This window comes from Arachis hypogaea, chromosome 7 (genome assembly GCF_003086295.3).
Source record: "Arachis hypogaea cultivar Tifrunner chromosome 7, arahy.Tifrunner.gnm2.J5K5, whole genome shotgun sequence".
In the NCBI taxonomy this organism is placed as follows: domain Eukaryota; kingdom Viridiplantae; phylum Streptophyta; class Magnoliopsida; order Fabales; family Fabaceae; genus Arachis; species Arachis hypogaea.
Window position 1 is genome coordinate 44211406 of NC_092042.1, and position 13763 is coordinate 44225168.

The 13763-nt window shown below is 37.6% G+C and overlaps 1 long non-coding RNA gene across 1 annotated transcript; it reads right to left on the reverse strand.

Moving 5' to 3' along the window:
• Positions 1–201: 201 nt before the first annotated feature.
• LOC140174225 (uncharacterized) lies at positions 202–805 on the reverse strand. Its single transcript, XR_011863478.1, has 2 exons — positions 598–805; positions 202–480 (listed from the first exon to the last, which is right to left on the reverse strand). It is a non-coding gene; the product is annotated as an uncharacterized lncRNA (long non-coding RNA).
• Between the last annotated feature and the right edge of the window lie 12958 nt (positions 806–13763).

Here is a 13763-nt window from a genome sequence, read left to right on the forward strand (position 1 = left end):
GATGTCATTATTGAATTCACTTTGGTATAAATTTGATCAATGTGTAATGCACTGTGTCATCCCTCCAATGTATGTGTATTATATATATATGCTGAATAAGTGAATAAAACTATGCTTGGTTTTTTTCGTATAACCAAGTTACCAACTAATTTTCTAATTTAATCTATGCAAAGAGAGATCCAGAGGAACAAACGCTTTTCATTTTCCAACTGATAAAGGCAAATCACATTAAACACAACTATAGAAAAAAGTGTGACACAGGAAACTTCTGCTTAATTCGGCAAAGAAGCCAGAATGGCTATACACACATTAGAAAATTTCCTTAGTTAATTCAAATCCATCATTAAGTATAAATCAATATTTAGAGTTTACATGTGCAAGGGGTCAGCATTCAGCAATCCTCAGAAACACCAAGGTATGAAAAACTTGGTCGTGCAGATCCTCTTTCAGCAACAACACTCACCAGTAGAACTTCTTCTTCTACTAAATAACATCATCAAAATGAAGGAAATAAGGAAATTGGACTATTAGAAAAATCATGTGGAAAATGAAACTATACGATTTAACTGTGTTCTAAGAAGATTTTAGACAACTCACCCTTAGCCTAGCTTCTTCTTGGCTGTTAATGTAAGCTAGCAGTTCTTCTAGACTCATTAGAGCTTCATACAGAGCCTAAAACATAGTGCAAGAGCATTACTTAGGTGAGGAAACCAGGGGCCAAAAAAGTAGTAATCATCAAATCGACAACCATATCACTATGACATTTTCAAAATGCATACGAACATAAATAGCTAGATTACAAAGAAAAAAAAGATGATGATGACAATGAAATATTCGCACAAAGAGAACAAATGCACAATGGCGAGTATGCAATAAGCAATTCAGATAAGTCATCGTTTAAGTGACAATAAGGAAATGAAAACCTAAAAAGAAATAAAGCTTTCGCAACATACTTGGCATTACTTGAATATTAGTATAACCACAAATAAATATTCACCACGCTTCCTTGAGAATAATCTGGCACCAGTATGCTCCACAGCAAAGAATCTAGCATAATATAGGCTGCATAGCAAGTATATTGCAGTAAAATAAAGGTTTAACTCCAAGTCTTCTAACTTTGGTCCCTAATCTTGATATCCACTATCAGAAGAAGAAAAGCCAAGCAGGACTTCAAACTTTGGTTCATAATAGTAAATAGCAATATTCTAACATGTAAGAAACAAAATATTTGACTAGATCAATGTGACAAAGAACACAACAAATTCACTAACAAATGAAGGATAGCGAATTTTTCTTTTTTCATTTCTATGATGGAATAAAAAAGCAATAGCTTCACATTTCTTTGATGCCATAAAAAGGGTACAAACCTCAACCTTTAGTCATAAACACGAACAACAACAACCATCGCAAAAGATGAATTCCAATAACATTAAATATAACAAAAATAAATTAAAAAAACACCAATCCCAAATAGAATAAAACTTAGTCATACCTCATTGGTAAAAATACTTACCAATGAGTCATCTTCAATGTTCATGTGATCATCCGAGTCATTAATAAATGTGTCATTTCCATGGCCTTCTAACTGTGAAATGCCATGACGAACACGACAAGTTGTTCGATTGTGGCCATCCATGTCACACTGTCCAGATCGATGTTTTCTTTTATTGGACTGCGAAATGATGAGCGGATAATTTATACACTTTTTGGCATTGTTTTTAGGTAGTTTCTAGTAGGATCTAGCTACTTTTAGGGATGTTTTCATTAGTTTTTATGCAAAATTCACATTTCTGGACTTTACTATGAGTTTGTGTGTTTTTCTATGATTTCAGGTATTTTCTGGCTGAAATTGAGGGACTTGAGCAAAAATCTGATTCAGGCTGACAAAGGACTACTAATGCTGTTGGATTCTAACCTCCCTGCACTCGAAATGGATTTTCTGGAGCTACAGAACTCCAAATGGCGCGCTCTCAACTGCGTTGGAAAGTAGACATCCAGGGCTTTCCAGCAAACTGGAGTAAAATGCCAGAAACACGTCACAAACCAGATTTAAACGCCAAAAATACGTTATAACTTGGCATTTAACTCTAAAAGAAGCCTCTGCACGTGTAAAGCTCAAGCTCAGCCCAAGCACACACCAAAGTGGGCCCTAGAAGTGGATTTCTATATTTAGACTTATTTCTGTAAACCCTAGTAACTAGTCTAGTATAAATAGGACATTTTACTATTGTATTATACATCTTGGTATCTACCTTTGGACGTTTAGTTCTTAGACTTTGGGGGGGCTGGCCATTCGGCCATGCTTGAACCTTGATCACTTATGTATTTTCAACAGTGGAGTTTCTACACACCACAGATTAAGGTGTGGAGCTCTACTGTACCTCGAGAATTAATGCAATTACTATTGTTCTTCTATTCGATTCAAGCTTATTCTTATTCTAAGATATTCGCTGCACTTCAACCTGATGGATGTGATGATCCGTGGCACTCATCATCATCCATCCTTATGAACGCGTGCTTGACAACTACTTCCATTCTACCTTAGACCGAGCGTGTATCTCTTGGATTCTTTAATCAGAATCTTCGTGGTATAATCTAGAACCCCTTTGGTGGCCATTTCTGAGAATCCGGAAAGTCTAAACCTTGTATGTGGTATTCTGAGTAGGATTTAGGGATTGAATGACTGTGATGAGCTTCAAACTCGTGATTGTTGGGCATAGTGACAGACGTAAAAGAATCAATGGATTCTATTCCGACATGATCGAGAACCGACAGATGATTAGCCGTGCTGTGACAGAGAATTTGGACCATTTTCACTGAGAGGATGGGAAGTAGCCATTGACAATGGTGATGCCCTACATATAGCTTGCCATAGAAAGGAGTAAGAATGATTGGAGGAAGGCAGTAGGAAAGCAGAGATTCAGAAGGGACAAAGGATCTCCATACACGTTTCTGAAATTTCCACCAAGGATTTACATAAGTATCTCTTTTATCTATTTTATGCTTTATTTATTATAATTTTCGAAAACCATTATAACCATTTGAATCCGTCTAACTGAGATTTACAAGATGACCATAGCTTGCTTCATACCAACAATCTCCATGGGATCGACCTTTACTCACGTAAGGTATTACTTGGACGACCCAGTGCACTTGCTGGTTAGTTGTGCGAAGTTGTGACAAAGTGTGATTCACGTTTGAGAGCTCCAAGTCTATTGGCACCATTGTTGATGATCAAAATTTACGCGCACCATGAAGCCCCCCTTTTGTCCTACATTTTCTTGGGTCCCTTGGCATGCTATGTCCGAGATCATTGGTTGCGAGCCCAGCTCCAGAAGCATCCACTTGCACACCATTTCTTACACTATCTGCATCATTGACCAACTATTTTTGTGCAGCATCTTCTTCCTTAAATTGTTTCAACAAATTCATAGCCATTTCCTGTGTAAAGATAAATCTCTCGTTATCTCGGCAAGCAAAGTTGGCTAGTTGTCTAAACCAATCCATCAAACAACCTTATTGACTTAGCATCAAAGAATCCCAATGAAGTCCGACCACATTTTGCAAACCTACTTTGGCAGTCTTGGTCCACCGAGGCAAGACTAATGACCTTGGCAACTCCTCTATATCTTCATGCACCAAGACACAAACTATGTGTTCACAAGGTATGCCAAATGATCCTATTCCCATACATGAACAATCGAATTCCATCTCAATGTCACAACAGAATACACGCCACATCTCATTTGGCGTTCGGTCTAAACCAACAGAGTAAATCACATAAGAGCCAGTTTGCCTCAAATTTGTTACCTTCATTGATGCAGCCCGTACAAGGATTGGTTGGAATATATAAAATATTGATAGGGTCTAAACATTGGCAGCACTCCTCTCTAACTGTTGAAAATAGGTTTGCATACTGGGCCTTCCATTCACAGAGGCGAGGTCAGCCTGGACCTCTTTCCACTTTATATGGTCGACACAATGATTAAAGTGTTGAATGAACTCAACCAGATTGTACCTTGAGTTGACGTACTTTGCAATGATCGAGTTTAACTCCTCACACCGAGAAGTAGTCCGAAAAATAGCAAAAAACTTTCCTTTTATATATGCAGTTGCCCATGAATGTCTCTTTTTATACATATCTAGGACCCAATTCTTGTTTTCGACACCAAATCTCTCAACCATTTCAAACCACTTTTGACGAAATACATCAATTTCATAGTCGCCTAGCATACACTTTTTAAACATGGAGGTAAACTGGGGCTTGCCAATGTTACTTGTTGCATTGCGAATCAGATGCCATGCACATAATCTAAGATGTGCATTAGGAAACTCTTTCTCAATGGCGAACTCTTTCTCTTACACCATCCGTGATCACCGAAACAAGTGCTTTCCCATTCATCGCCACCTTCAGTTGTTGTAGCAACCACCTATATGTGTCTTTTTCCTCTTCGCAAATTAAAGCAGTAGCAAAGATAATTGTTTGATTGTGATGATTAACACCAGAAAATACCACCAGTGGACACATATATTTATTCCTCTTATAGGTAGCATCAAAAGCCAGCACATCGCCAAATAATGAGTAGTCTGCCCTACTGAGACCATCGCACCAGAATAAATTGCATAAAGTACCATCGGCATCCATGTGATGATTAAAATAGAGAGAAGGGTCATTTGTTGCTTGATCTTCTAGATACTTCAAAGCTGCATATGCATCACCGGGTAATTGGCACCTCTGCTTTGCTATTTTATTGTACATGTCCCTTTGCATGAAAGAGAGATACTCGTAGCCACCTGCCTGATTTACTAATGCCCGATATATCTACCCAACACTAATCCCACCCTTTTTCATGTTAACCATGTGGCCAATATCAGCCTCGAACATGAATCTATGCCTAGGGAGCAATCCAATCAACCGAGGATCCAGAAGTGGATGATTGTGTTCATCAGAAAAATAAGAAATAAACCAACAACCACTAGGTACATCTACACGAATCTCCATCATTGCACTGCAGCCACACCTTATCTTGGGTGTAGGTTTTCTCTTAAGGTTTCCAATGCCGTAATTATTTTGCGGTCTAAATCCTTCACGATGACATACAAAATTCTTCAACTTAAGTACGCCCACACGAGTCTTCCTAGTCCTGTTCTTTCGAGCACTAAAGCCTCTTGTCCTTGCATATCTATTGTAGAACTCAAATGCAATGTTGACATCAGAAAAGTGAAAATGACATACATCTTCATCCCTGATGTTTCGAAATTCAATCATCCCAATGTCTTCAAGTGAGTCAATGTTATACCCTTCATCGAAGCCCACATAATCGAACATTGGTTTCACATTTGTGTCGTTCTCATCCATATAATCCACGTCAACTTTCTCATGTTTTTCTTCCTCCTTCTCATACTGATTATATGATGTATGCTCGCTATTAACCCCTTCATGAGAAAATTCCTGACCCATAACTTCGTAAACACAAATACACAATTCAAAATGAAACTAAAGTTTGTATATAAATTGCCAAACATGAGAAGAACAAATATTTTAGTAAAATAGAGACCAAATAGTAATAGTAAAAGTAGAACTATTAAACCTGATATCATACGCACACCGAGTACCAGCCATCACAAATCACAATCTTTTAAAATTAAAATCAATCCAATAGTGTCAATCTTTGGAATCATGGAATTGGACACGAGTTTCATTTATTGTATTAACGGGGAAAATGAAGAAGCATGAATCCAAAATATAATGGTGGAACTAGAAGAGTAAAAACAGAAAAAGCATGTAAGCCATTTTGTGAGCTTCCTTTTGTGTTTTGCCACTGCAATTGGAGTTCTTGAAATGGCTTGCGTCTTTGTTGTCTTGTTCTTAATCAAGAGCCAGCAGAGTTCTAGCATAGATCCACATGGCCATTATCTTGCAACAGAGGGATTTAGAAAATTTAGCTATTCTGAGCTAAAAAAGGCGATAAAAGGATTTAGCCAAGAGAGTGGAAGGGGTGCAGGAGGCATTGTATACAAAGCTATTCTGTCTGATCAAAGAATTGCTGCTATAAAGAAACTCAATGATGCGATGCAAGGAGAAGGTAAATTACTTGTAAAGATTGCTATTATCTTGCTTCTTTTTTAATTTTTCTTTACTTAATTTAATTCCATAAAACTACACCCGAATTACTTGTAAAGATTCCAAACTTAAAAGGTAGAGATAGAATAGCAACATGTGATATAAAAGAAGCAGGACAAAACAAATACAAAACAGTAGTGTCATAACACAATATTAAACAAATTGAAAAAAGAAATACCAGGCAAATTAACATGATTTAACCAATATATATATATATATATATATATATATATATATATATATATATATATATATATATATATGCTTACAAGTTACAAGAACATAAGAAAAATACCGACTTGTAACATAGGATTGTAGTGAAGTCACAAGATATGGAAGCTGTGATATGTTTAAGAACTAATAACCGGAGCAGAAATGAACTAGATATGTCACATATATGGTATACAATAAATCAAGTGCTACTTCATCCTAACCTTTTGATGTTATCAAATAATGATCTGCTAGAGTGAAGACTCAAAGAATCAAGATGAAGTATGATTGACCCTGATTCATCACCTTTATCCGGGATACAAATAATGATCAAGCTCCAATGAAGACTGAATACATGAAACATTAGAAGAAAAAGAATCCAGAAAAGAGGGAATGGACAAGAAAGATTAAAATATAACAATAAAACACTACTTTAGAGACTTGATCCAAAAATCAAGGAGATTCCACGTCCAAAAATTGTGGGGGGAATAAAGAACACAATGAATTTTGATCATCAGCATTTGCAAATGCATGTTACACATTAATTACATACACATGACCCCAAATAGAAAAAAGATATAAAAAGACTAGTATTCCTCTAAATAAATGAATCTGTTGTATACTAGTACAAATGAACAAAATTTTACAACGCCTCTTTTTGACAGGTTGTGGACTTCTGGCACAAGTGTAAGACGAAAAATTCAAATGAGAAAGCAAGACAAGTGTGCTAAAAGAGACATGTTAAGAGCTAATTCCCGTTTGTCCTCCTCCTCCTCTGACTTGTTATCTACATTCAAGTGTGCGTCCCTTCTGACATTCTTTTCTTGCTTGACCATACTTAGTTCACCACCTTGACCTTCATGCTTTCCCTTTGTTAAAGACTGAGCTTCTTTATCATCTGATTCTTCTCCCACTTCCTCTGAATATGCGTACCTATCAATAGTAGACAGAGGGAAATCAAACACAATAATCGAGTCTACTCTCTAAAGCAAATTAATCACCAAGATTTAATTAGGGAAGGCTGCAAAAGTAAGGAGACAGGGAAATAAATTATCAGCAAAGCATCTGCTATGCAGCCAAAAAACTGGAGAACATACAGAAGTAGGGTGTGACGGTGGCGGAGGCGTGTTGTGGCGGCAGAAGCAGGGCGCGGCGGCGAAAGCAGGTCGCGGTGGCTGATGATTAGATTTTTGACGGTTTAGAATTTCACAATTGAAATCTCGTTGCAAGTATAGTTTCTAAACCAACACAAATCCTTTCATACAAAAATTTGGTTATCACTAAGTGCAAACCCCTAAAATCAATAACCGAAGTATTTAAACCTTGGGTCGTCTCTCAAAGGACTTGCAGGGTAGTGTTCTTGTTATTGGTTACGGACTTGTTTATTTTGGGGTTTTAGATGAGAAACATGAATAGTAAATGGTAAGAAAACTTTATTAACAAAATGGTCTTGGAAAGATTTGGTTGTCAAGGGTCTTCATCATTATCACTAGCCACAAGTATGGTAGTTGCAAGGATTAATCCCACTTAGTCATCCTTAAATCAATTAACAAAGGAAAGTCAAGTGAGTTATATCAATCCTAGTCCATAAGTCCTAGCTTCCCACTAATTAGATTAATGAAGGCTAGAGTTAATGGCTATCAACTATTCATTCCCCCTTCAATCCTTGGCTTAAATAGCATCAGAAATGAGTTAGATTGGGCCCACAAGGCTTCTAAAATCGCTGACCACGTGATACATTAAGTGGGTCATGTGCCACCATCGGCGCGTCCGCGTACCGTGCACGTGCGCGCCCTTATGCGCGATGCAACTATGGAAAATCTTATATCATTTCGAAGCCCCGGATATTAGCTTTCCAACCGAACTAAAACCGCATTATTTGGACCTCTGTAGCTCAAGTTATGGTCATTTAAGTGTGAAGAGGTCGGCTTGACAGCTTTCTGGTTCTTTCATTTCTTCAAGAGTTCTCCAACTTTACATGCTTTTTCTTCATTCCCTTAATCCAATCTTTGCCTCCTAAATCTGAAATCACTTAACAAAGATATCAAGGCATCTAATGGAATCAAGGTAAATTACATTTATCTATTTTAAGACCTAAAAAGCATGTTTTCACTCTTAAGCACAATTAAAGGAGAATATACAAAACCATGCTATTTTATTGAATAAATGTGGGTAAAAGGTTATAAAATCCCCTAAAATCAATACAAGATAAACCCTACAAATGGAGTTTATCAACCTCCCCACACTTAAACCAAGCATGTCCTCATGCTTAAGCCAAGAGAAAGCAAAGGGCATCAACATTTATTCAATGTAAATAAACTATATGCAACCTAAACTATATGCAACTAAATGCAAAATGGTTTTACCTACTTGGTTAAAAATAAATCAATCCTCCAAGTCATACGTGCACAAGCAAGGCCAAGATCATATAACGATTCATGAATCCTACCAATTCGAATATCAAAATGAAGTTCAAGTAGACTTGCAAGAAGAACGCTCATGAAAGCCGGGAATCAAGGAATTGAGCATCGAACCCTCATCGGAAGTGTTTGCACTCTAGTCGCTCGGTGTTTGGGGTTGATTCTCTCAATTCTCCACTAATCATGCTTTCCAAGATTTGTTTTTCATCTAACAATCAACAATTATTTAATGCACGCATACAATTATCATGAGGTCTTTTCTTTAGGTTGTAATGGGGCTAGGGTTAAGGTAGGATGCATATTTGGTCAAGTGAGCTTGAAGTTTGAATCTTTGATAGGCTTAGACTTCCCACCTAACCTATGACATCCTATACAATTAAGTTCTAACCCAACTACCCATTCTTCACTTTTCCACATACTCATGCATTCTCTTTTCATTTCACAACACATATGCATTGACTTTTATTTGAGCTTTACTTTGGGGCATTTTGTCCCCTTTTTTATTTCTTTCTTTTTTTTCTTCTTTTTCTTTCTTTTTCTATATTTTTTTCTTTTCCATATTTTTTTCTTTTTTCTTTTCTTTTTCTCATTTTATTTTTTTTTATATACAAGAGCATCAATGCATAAGGTTTTAAATTCGATCAATACACGAGTATGTACCCAATTCCCAATATTTACACTAATAATACAAAACTACCCTTTTATTCCTCCAATGTCCCAGGATTTCCACACTTGAATGATACTCACACACACTAGCCTAAGCCAATCAAAGATCCAAATTAAGGACATTTATTATTTTTCGCTTTAAGGCTTGTAATGTGCTAAATTAAGAACAAAGTGGGTTAAGCGTAGGCTCAAATTGGCTAACAATGGATGATAAAAGGTAAGGCTATTTGGGTAAGTGAGCTAATGAAATGATGGCCTCAATCATATAAATGCATGAATACAAGGAATAATGGACATATAGACTCAAACAAATCAAAGATTACAATCATAGAAAGAGAACAATTACACGCAAGAAGGAAAATAAGTGGTTATAAGATGTAACCACACAATTAGGCTCAAAACTCACATGCTTGTGTTCTTAACTAAAAGACCATGTTCCAAAATAAATTCTTTCAAGCAAGTTCCACAAATTTTCTTTTTCAAATTGGTAGGGTGCCCTAAAACAGTTTCTTGGAAAGGAAATCATCACCCTAACCAAGTAGTCCTAATAAGAAAGAAGTGGTAAAAATATGTACAAATTCTAACTAACATGCAACCCATCATGCAATGCAATAGCTAATCTAACAAAGAAAATAACAAATTTGGTGTTGAAAAGGAAATTTTTACCCATGGAGATCGGTCGAACGACCTCCCCACACTTGAAGATTGCACCGTCCTCGGTGCATGCAAAGAAGAGCAAGGTGGATGGGTTGCTACAATTGATGGGCTCCTTCAAAAGGTTGTGTGGATGACTTGTTTGTTGCCCCATTTAGAAATTTTTCCTTTCTCCCTTCCTGGTGGCTAACCTAGAAGGAAAGAAAAGGAAAGAAAATTAAGCCTATAACAAAGATATCAAGGCAAATAGAACATAGGCGGGGGCTAATGCCAAATAAGAGTATGATTCCCTACTACATGGTAGCTACACATGTAAGTGAAAAAACAATATAAGCTAATGGCATATCAATGATACTTGATGCAAGAGTAAAGCTAAAGCATGAAAAACATTTTGAGCATCAAGATCAAATAAGAATTGACACAAACAAGATTAGTGATAAGCATGAGGGCATTTGGTCCCAACCTAACTCAATGATGATGAAGCACAAAAACAAAGGACAATGAGTTAGGAAGGACTAAAGCACTACCTTGTCTGTGGAACAAAATATTTCAATTAATGTTAAACAGGTCACAAAGCACCAAGATAAAGTAAGAGAGTCTCAATAATTGAGTATAAGAATTCAACACCATTATTGAAAGGACACTTAGAAAAAAATCGAAAACATGCTATAGAAACAAAATGAAAATGGAAAGAGTAGAAGTATGTGAATGTAATGATCAAAAGAAAATGGAAGACGAGAAAAAAACTCTTTTTTTTATTTATTTTTTTTACCGACGCGTACGCATCATACGCGCTTACGCGTCGATGTGCATATTGGTTGCAGGACGCGTACGCGCCAGGTGCGCGCACGCGTGCATCGAGTTAGGCCGGAGGCATAATGTCGGCCCAAGTCTGGCACAACTCTCGGGTAAAAGTACCAGGAGTGTGGATTGTGCAATCGACGCGTGCGCGCACAGTGTGCGTGTGCGTGCATTGCCAATTTAAGTTCATGTGCACGTACGCGCCAGGTGCGCTCACGCGTGCATAGACTTATGCCTTAGGCCCAATGTTCGCACAGTGCAGGCCTAACTCTCGGGTTTTTGGCTGGAGGTGAAATTTTGCATCCACGCATACGCGTACAGTACGCGTCCGCGTGGATGGTCGAAAAATGCTCGGGTGCGCGTACGCGTTATGTGTGCGCACGCGTGGATGGTGTTCTATTTTTCAAAATTTTTTCTAAGTTATTGCACCAATCCATGCCTTTCAATCCTCCAAACAGCTACCAAAACACCCTAAAACCTTATTTATCATACTATACTAAAACAATAAAAACAAGAAATTAAACTAATTCTACCAATATTTACAAAAGATAAAAATGAAAATGAGAATCTACCCACAATGGCAACTCAATTCACTTATTAACAAAACTAAAAGAGTATGGAAAGAGTTTACCATGGTGGGGTGTCTCCCACCTAGCACTTTTATTTATTGTCCTTAAGTTGGACTTATTGGGAGCTTCTTATCAAGGTGGCTTGTGCTTGTACTCATCTTGGAACTTCCACCAATGCTTGAATCTCCAATAAGGTCCATTCTTCAATTTCAATACCTTCAAGCTTTGATGGAATTCTCCACAAACCATGAGCTCCCAAATTTGATTTTCATTGTGCGATCCGGGATCCCACACTTTGTTTTGACACCCGTCCTTAAATTGATCGTCATTATTCCATCCGGGTGGTATGGCCTTGGAATTCTCAAAGAAGCTTCCAAACAACTTCCTAGACCCATGCCATTTGGTTCCACACCAACCATTGCTCTTGAATTTTGAGCTTACAACCGTCATGAGCTTAGAATGATGTTTCCAACCACTACACAACTCTCTTATACTTTTAACTCCACAAAGAGCTCTAAGTTGACCATCATTTTCAATTAAACCATATTCAAGTGAGAAGGTAAAGCTTAGGGATAAGAGTTTTACCCACTTGAATGTTGTGTTGGATGGTGACTTGGGGAGGGGGACCTCCCCACACTTAGACAATGCAAGGTCTACTTCTTTAGGCTCTTCTTTGGTTGTTTCCACTTCTTCGCAAGCTTCTTTAATTTCAACCTTTTCCCCTTTTTCACTTGGCTTGGTGTTGTCTTCAAGAACTTTGATTTCTTGCCTAATGGAAGGTGATTCAATTTTCGATAGGAATTCATTGATGAATGAATCCATCTCTTGATCAACCTCTTTATATTCTTCAATTTCAATGTACACCATGCCAATGTTCTCTCCTTGGTAGATCTCTTTCTCATTGCTCACCAAGGGTATGGGAGGTTGTGCACACTCTTCTATAGTTTCAACTTCATGTCCAATGGGAGAAAATTCGATTGTAGATAGAAACTCATCCATGATTGAATCCATCTTTTGATAAGCCTCTTCCAAGTCTCCAACGATGATATGTCTTGGAGGTTGCGCACCCTCCTCAACATCAATATCAAGCTTCTTGGGAGAGTGCTCCATGATGCTACATTCCCTTGGACTTTCAACATCTCCTAAATCTTCAACCACCTCTTCCTTTTCTTCAATGATCATAGGCTCCTCCAATTGTTCTAACACAAAATTTGACTCCTCCTTTTCTACCGGATTGTCCAATTTCTCCTTCATACTTTGCTCTTCTTTTGACCTTTCACATGTGGTCACGGAAGTACCTTGAGTATTCAAACATTGGTGGGCTAAAGTGTGCACCACCTTGGTCAAATTGGTCACAAACTCAAGTGTATCCCGCTTCATGACTTCTTGTCCTTGAAGTAACAAAGTGAGAGGATCGGCTATTGGGGCTTGGGGCAAATAGGAAGGTTCATTATTTTGGAGAGAGGGCTCATGGTAGGAAGGTGGTTCTTCTTGGTAAAATTGTGGAGAAGATGTGCATTGAGGTGGTTCTTGGTAGTAATCTTGATAGGGTTGTGGTGGTTCTAAAGGTTCTTGCTCATAATGATCACAAGGATGTGGTATGAGTGATTGGTTATATGGTGGATATGGATTATAGGAAGGTGTTTGGTAATGAAAGGCTTGTGAGGATGGTTGAGGTTCATGTTGAGGATAGGAGTCATAGGCATATGGTGATGATTGATTATCACAAAAAGATTCACCATAGCCATTGAGTTGACATGCATTAGGAGTATACCTATAAGTATCCGGAGGTTGTTGCCAATAGGAGTGATCAATTCCTTGAGGCTCCTCCCATCTTTGTTGGTTCCATCCTTGGTACATGTTATCATTGAAGTCCACATTTCCTACAACACAATTAGAACCAAACTCATAGCCAAAGTGAGAATTCATAGTAGAAAAACAAAATAAAACTAACAAAAACTAGAAAACAAGCAAAAGACAATCCTATTCACAATATTCACATATGTACAATACCCAATAACATAACACCATTGCAAGTCCCCGGCAACGGTGCCATTTTGATGATTGGATTTTTGACGGTTTAGAATTTCACAATTGAAATCTCGTTGCAAGTATAGTTTCTAAACCAACACAAATCCTTTCATACAAAAATTTGGTTGTCACTAAGTGCAAACCCCTAAAATCAATAACCGAAGTATTTAAACATCGGGTCGTCTCTCAAAGGACTTGCAGGGTAGTGTTCTTGTTATTGGTTACGGACTTGTTTATTTTGGGGTTTTAGATGAGAAATATGAATAGTAAATGGTAAGAAAACTTTAT